At 37.6% G+C, this 7,199-nt stretch overlaps 1 non-coding gene across 1 annotated transcript; it reads left to right on the plus strand.

The window, feature by feature from the left end:
* Positions 1-3,313: 3,313 nt before the first annotated feature.
* LOC126026319 (small nucleolar RNA SNORA51) lies at positions 3,314-3,445 on the plus strand. The gene has a single exon (XR_007501613.1). It is a non-coding gene; the product is annotated as a small nucleolar RNA SNORA51 (small nucleolar RNA).
* Positions 3,446-7,199: the final 3,754 nt, after the last annotated feature.

Below are 7,199 nucleotides of genomic sequence, written 5' to 3' on the forward strand. Positions count from 1 at the left end.
TGCATATATGTTTAGGAGAGTGAATTCTTCCTGCTCTACGTACCCCTTGATTAATATAAAATGTCCGTCTTTGTCCCTTACAACCTTCCTGAGTATAATGTTTGCATTATCTGATATTAGTATGGCCACTCCAGCTTTTTTATGGGTGTTGTTTGCTTGGATAACTTTTCTCCAGCCTTTTATTTTGAGTCTATGTTTGTTCTGACTATTCAGGTGCATTTCTTGTAGGCAGCAGAAGGTTGGATTGATTTTTTTGATCCATTTAGCCACTCTGTGTCTCTTAACTGGTGCATTTAGTCCATTGACGTTGAGAGAAAGAATTGTCCTGAGATTTAACGCCATCTTTATTTCAAAATTTGGTGTGTCTTTTGGGTAGTCTTGTCTTAGATTAGGTCTTTCAGTTTTTCTCTTAAGACTGGTTTTGTGTCTGTGAAGTTTCTGAGCTGTTTTTTGTCTGTGAAACCATGTATTCTTCCATCAAACCGGAAAGTGAGTTTTGCTGGGTATAGTATTCTGGGTGAAGCATTCATTTCATTCAGTCTTGTCACAATATCCCACCACTGCTTTCTGGCATTGAGCGTTTCTGGTGACAGGTCTGCTGTAAATCTCAGGGAAGCTTGTTTGAACATGATTTCCCCTTTTGATCTTGCTGTTTTCAGAATTCTGTCTCTATCTGTGGGATTTGTCATTGTAACTAGGATGTGTCTTGGGGTGGTTTTTCTGGGGTCTCTTTTGGTTGGTACTCTTCGGGCATGCAGGATTTGATCACATATATTCTTTAGCTCTGGAAGTTTCTCTTTAATGATGTTCTTGACCATTGATTCTTCCTGGAAATTTTCTTCCTGGGTCTCTGGGACTCCAATGATTCTTAAGTTGTTTCTGTTGATCTTATCATAGACTTCTATTTTTGTCTGTTCCCATTCTTTGACTAATTTTTCCATTGTCTGCTCATTTGCTTTAAGTTTTTTGTCCAATCTCTCCTGCTGTATGGAATTGTTATGTATCTCATCTTCCACCGCACCAAGTCTATTCTCAGCTTCTGATACCCTGTCCCAGAGCTTATCCATTTTGTCATTCACTTCGTTTACTGACTTTTTCAGTCCTGTTAGTTGACATGTTATTTCAGTTTGGAGTTTTGTCATTTCTGCCTTCATATTTTCTTGGTTCTTATTAGTGTTCTGTTCAACTCGATCCATGGTTTCTTGGAGTCTGTTGAGCACCTTCCATATTGCTAGTCTAAAGTCCTTATCTGAGAGGTTGATTAGTTGTTCAGTCATTATCTGGTCCTCAGAATTGTCATCTTCATTCTCTCTGTCTGATGCTGGCCTGCGTTGTTTCCCCATTGTCACACTTGTATTGTGGGTTTTTCTATGTGTTGTAGTGGTATTCATTGTCTATATGATGTAGGCAGCACACTCCTCTGGCTCCTCCCTTTCTGGATGGGCTGACTTGCCTCTATGGGAGGGGAGTCCTCTGTGGATGAAGCCTCACACTGTGTCAAATCTTAGGCCCGAGCATGCAACAGAGAAGACAGTCCAGAGAGGAATGTTTGCTTCTGTGATATAGCGCCATTCTTAGTGTGATTTTTCCTTCTTGTTGCAATGGAGTTCTTTCCTTAGAAAGAGTGCACGGCCGCGTAGCGAAGCGGAGTGGCCGTGCTCCTCTGAGCCTCTTTTTGCCCCACTCGCAAGAGTTTCACGCAAGAGGACAGTAGACAGACATAGACAGGTCACACTCACAGTCTTTCACAGCTGAGCCCCACTGGGCCGGTGTACTTTCGCGGATTTTCCCCGCCTGGTGTCACACACAGGGAGCCAGCTTTTGCAAAGGTTAGCCGGTTTTTATGCTCAGATATTTTTTTCTTATAGTGGCTTTACCATCTTATGCTCCTACTAATAACATCTGAGAATTCAGGGTACCCCAAAGGACCATAGATATATGACTTGTTAGTCTTTCATGTTAGCACTCCTGTTGGTGGTTGGAGTAAATTTTGCTTTTATTAAGCAAATTAGATAAAGGCATCTAATATCTAGTCAAATTGGGGATTTGAGGGTTGGAACATATATAATTGAAGAAGTTGATTACTCTTAATATTCCTACGATCACAAGAAATTGAAATTTATAAATGCTGCCTTTCTGCTCCCCCACTTTTTAACCCTATCTTGGGCCAGGAATGTGGTTCAGTGGTAGAGCACTTGTTTTGCATGTGTACAGCTCAGGCATTTCTAGTGATCACATGTGGTTCAGCCCAAAGCTCTGAGGCTGGTGTTCTGCCACTCCCTACTGGCTCTAGGCCAGGAGAGCCTCTAGTTGTTTCCCTCGATATTGGCCAATCTCGATATTGGCCAATCAAATGGCATTGAAATGGCCCAATCAGAAGGCGGATCTGTAAAATTCTCACCCACCCACCTTCCACCTCAGCATTTTAGAGTGTGGACCAAACCCACATCCTCCACCAGCGCTGGTTCTTAGGGAAATTTGTACTAACACAGATTCAGAAACAAATTCTCCCCATCAGGAAAGCAGTCAGACTTCCACCAAAGAAGGTTTCAATATGGTATACCTCAGAACATTTAAGAAAGCATGCTCAGTTTGTGGTCCTCTTTCTCCATTTTATGTTGAATTCCTTGAATTCTGGAATGGGAGAGGGTTTTGGATGCACCAGGACTCCCACATTGTAGTAAAGACCTGTTTGCTTTACAGTGGAAGATGTGGATTTCTGAAAACTCGAAGACTAAAATTAATAGCCTGGATCACTCTGAAAGATAGTTGCAGGAGTCTCATCTAATAAGATGCTGATAGGAGGAGGGGAGTAAAAGAAGTAAATAAGCAGGCAAGATTACCCCATGCTGCTTTGAGACTTCTCAGGGAACTTGCTTTGAGGGCTTGGGAAAAATCAACTCAGATACTGAGTACAATGGTAATTCTACAAAGATTTTTCAGGGAGCTATGGAGCCATACACAGAATTTGTGGGAAAATTGACAGAGGAGATTAAAAGGCAGGTTAGAGATATGGAAATTTAAAAACTACTGATGAAAGTAGAAAAAGTAGAAAGCCAGTCTAGAGTACAGGCCAGTGTGGGGTGGGGAGAAAGGACACTTGGTATATTGGTGATGGAAATGTTGCACTGGTGAAGGTTTTTTTTTTTTTTTTTTTTTTTTTTACATATAAAAAAAATGGGGTGGGGAGAAAGGACACTTGGTATATTGGTGATGGAAATGTTGCACTGGTGAAGGGTTTTTTTTTTTTTTTTTACACATATATAAAAAAAATCAAAGAAAAGAAAAGAAAAGAAAAGAAAAGAAAAGATAAGGCCTCCCAATGCTTACCACAGGCTGTGTTCGTTACACTGACTGTATAGAAAGAGGAGGTACAGTAAATGCTCCCCATATACACCTCAAACCAGGCCCTTTGTCTGGTCTGTATTTTGAATGGGGGACAAAAAAATAGCTAGTATAAAAAAAGAGACAGTAAATCTAGATTTTTATGAATCCATTGCTTTTAAGCTCAATATGTATTACATTTTGTATTTTATAAATACAATAAAAATTCACCATGAAAGGTTGTCCTGGAGAATGGATTGTCTATAGATGAATGTTTTGTCATTTTTCTTCCAGTCCAGGTTTTTGAAATGTATGGTTTCTTTGAAGGAATTTTTGGTGAGGCTGGTTAACTGAGGTGCTTTAGACCTACATTACCTGGTAATTTGAGTAAACCTGTCCATCCATTTAGACAAGTTTTGTCCTTGATATTCATGCTTTAGTTCTTTATCTGGCACTAGACTGTAGTGCAAAGAGTATACATTGCTTAATACACTTTTCTGAGGAGGGTGTTGGGTTCTCAGGTGCTCTAGCTCTAACTCAGTACTCCAGGGTACTCCTGGAAGTGCTCTAGGGTTGTGCAGTGACAGGAAGTAAAACTGTGCCTCACACATTCAAACCATGTTTTAGCCCTTTGAACTCTTTCCCTGGACCAATTACACACTACTTTTAGAAAGTCTGTGTGTGCTCTGATTTGAATGGTAACATAACTAACAATATTCTCTAAGAACAGAGTGGTGGAAGAGGACATTTGAAACTTTAGACAGTGTATATAAAGCAGACATGTGGTTTCTATAAATACAACGGCATTGGACTCATGTTATTAAATATATACAAAGATGATTTTTCTCTTTAATTATTCAAAAAACACAGTGTTCCTTATATAACACTCCTGTGTGTAATCACTGAGTGTTCCTTGGGGTTACACTCAGATTTAGCATACAAAATATAGAATCCCAAACTATATTTTCATTTCAAGTAAACAAACGTTTTCATATATATTTACTCCAAATAGTATATAATATACATTTATGTTATTTTTATTTTATTATTTTTTGTTTGCTTTGGGGGGGGCGGAGGTACAATTGGCAATGCTCAAGGGTTACTCCTGGCTCTAAGCTAAGAAATCATTCCTGGTAGGCTTGAAAAACCATATGGGATGCTGGATTTCAAATTATCATCATTCTGCATGCAAAGCAAACACTATACCTCCATGCTATCTCTATGGCCCCTTATGTTCTTTTTTAAATAAAAACACAAATTTAATCATTCAAGTAATTGTGTAGATAAAATATTTACAAAGATGCTTTGAAGTTCAAGATTCATTGCTTTTTTAACATTATATATTTCCTTAGTCACAAGGACATAGAGCGATGAGAATATTGTGGGGCACTCTGGTGAGAACCAAAGATGTTAAGTATAGCCCAGGAGTATATGCTTATAGCAGCACTATTCAGAACACCCAAAATCTAGAAAGAACCCAGTGGTTAGGATTGGATCAGATGAATGGATAAAGAAGCGATAGTACATCTACACAATGGAATACTACACAGATGGTAGAAAAATGAAGTGATAAATGTTGGTGATACTTGGATGGATATGGAAGTATCATGCTAAATAAAATGAGTCAGGGGGAGAGAAACAGGCATATAGTAATCAGGCTTATTATATATATATATATATATATATATATATATATATATATATATATATATATATAATGGAGACATAGTAGGAGAATAATATCCAAAGGCAATAGAAATGAAGGCCAGGAGACTGGTTTTTAGTAAGAAAGTTTGCCACAATGGAAGGATAGTATGTAGAGATCAATGGTCAGAGAAATGACCACTACAGCAAATGTAGCTATAAATAATCACTCTGGACAAAACTGGGTGCTAAAAGGAGATTAAGTGGCATGCATGAAACTTTTTCAGTTAACAGTATTGCAAACCACAATGTTTAAAAGAAAAAAAAGTGTCTGCCATAGAGGCAAGCTGGTGGGAGGTGGTGTTGGAAAGAAACTGGAAACATTGGTAGAGGGAAATGGACACTGGTGAAGACATTGGAGCTAAAATATCATAGGATTGAAACTCATTGGTAACAACTTTGTAATTTTATATCTCATGGTGATGAAAAATGAAGAGAAGAGCATACTTTCTAAGAAATTTCTAAGAAAGACAGGCTACTTGTTAAAAATAAAAAGAAAATAGTCTAGGTTCAAATATTAGACCTCAAACAATGTGTGTGTAGGTGGACATGCTATACATGCACTCTGGATTTGCTCCTAGTTCTATACTAATGGATCACTCCTGATGATGCTACGGAAATCATGTGATTCTCTCCCCCTGACTCGTTTTATTTAGCATGATACTTCCATATCCATCCAAGTATCACCAACATTTATCACTTCATTTTTTTACCATCTGTGTAGTATTCCATTGTGTAGATGTACTATCGCTTCTTTATCCATTCATCTGATCCGTTCCTAACCACTTGGGTTCTTTCTAGATTTTGGATATTCTGAACCATATGTTGTGGCAGGTCAAACACATGAAGGTTGAAAATATTAACCTCTGTATTCTCTTTACTCCAGAGAATATAGTATTGCTTCTAAGTAAGACAAGCAGATTTTAAAAGCAAAAATACACACTTGTAGATCAAATTGCAGGTATGTTCTAAAGAGAATAGCATAATTTTGGCAAATATTTTTATTAAATATGTATAAAATTGAGTAAAGTATCAAGTACTTTGGATTTTATATACTTTGCTTTCCAGAACAGAAAGTTTCCTATTTCTGTGCTCACTCCTGTCAGAAGAGATATATCAAATTGAGTTGTAAAATAATAATAATAAAAAAGAACTGACACTGTTAGAGGCCCAGTGGGCACTGTGATAATCTGACACGCCATTCACATGAACCCAGAGTTGGTCCCCAGCTGCTGTGACAGCACTATTAAAACTCTGTGCATTAAAAATAGCTGTACTTAAAGGCTCTTCAACCTTAAGTATTAATATGCTTTGGATTTTAGATAAAAAGTTATTTGAGGATGTTGATTTCTCAGGGCTAAATTGATTTTCATATTCAAGTGTATTTGGTCATTTTCTGAGGCTACTAAGGCAATTTGAATTATTGTGGGGTAAGTGGGTATAATTTTTATCATTTTAATGCCTTGAATGAGCAGATAATAAATTTGGGAGTTACCAGTCTATTGATTACATTTTATCTGATTCTAATTGATCACAGGCCCTGCTATATTAAAGTTTTGTTATTTAACATCATTTGTAGCTCATTGAACTGGCAGAAATATACAAGTATGTCTAATAAAATGGAAAACTATCAGAAACTATTACAGTCACAAAGGAGAGGTGATCAATATAGGCTTGTTTGCTTTTTTTTTTTTTAATTTGTTTTTTTTGGGCTACTCCAGTTGATGCTCAGAGCTTTCCACTCAGGACCATTTTTGGTGAACTTGGGATACCATGTGGGGTACCAATGACTGAATTTGGGTCAATTGCATACAAAGTAGTTGCTCTGCCCACTGACTATCTCTCAGGCCAATTCATACAGACATTTTTATTAAAAAATTGTGTCCAACATATGTTGGTCCTTGGGTAAGTATATAGATGTTTGCTTAAGAGAATAGCAAAATGTTGTACTGATTATATTCTGTTGTATCTGCACCAGATTGTTTTTTTTTCCAATGAGTGACAGTTTTCAGAATCACTTCAATCAATTGTACATCAAGCGTAAGCTGCCAGTCTCCTGTGAAAACAGAGAGGTTGAAGAGTCTTTAAGTATAGCTATTTTTAATGCACAGAGTTTTAATAGTGCTGTTACAGCATCTTGGGACCACCAACTCTGGGTTCATGTGAATGGC

This window comes from Suncus etruscus, chromosome 13 (genome assembly GCF_024139225.1).
Source record: "Suncus etruscus isolate mSunEtr1 chromosome 13, mSunEtr1.pri.cur, whole genome shotgun sequence".
Taxonomy (NCBI): Eukaryota; Metazoa; Chordata; class Mammalia; order Eulipotyphla; family Soricidae; genus Suncus; species Suncus etruscus.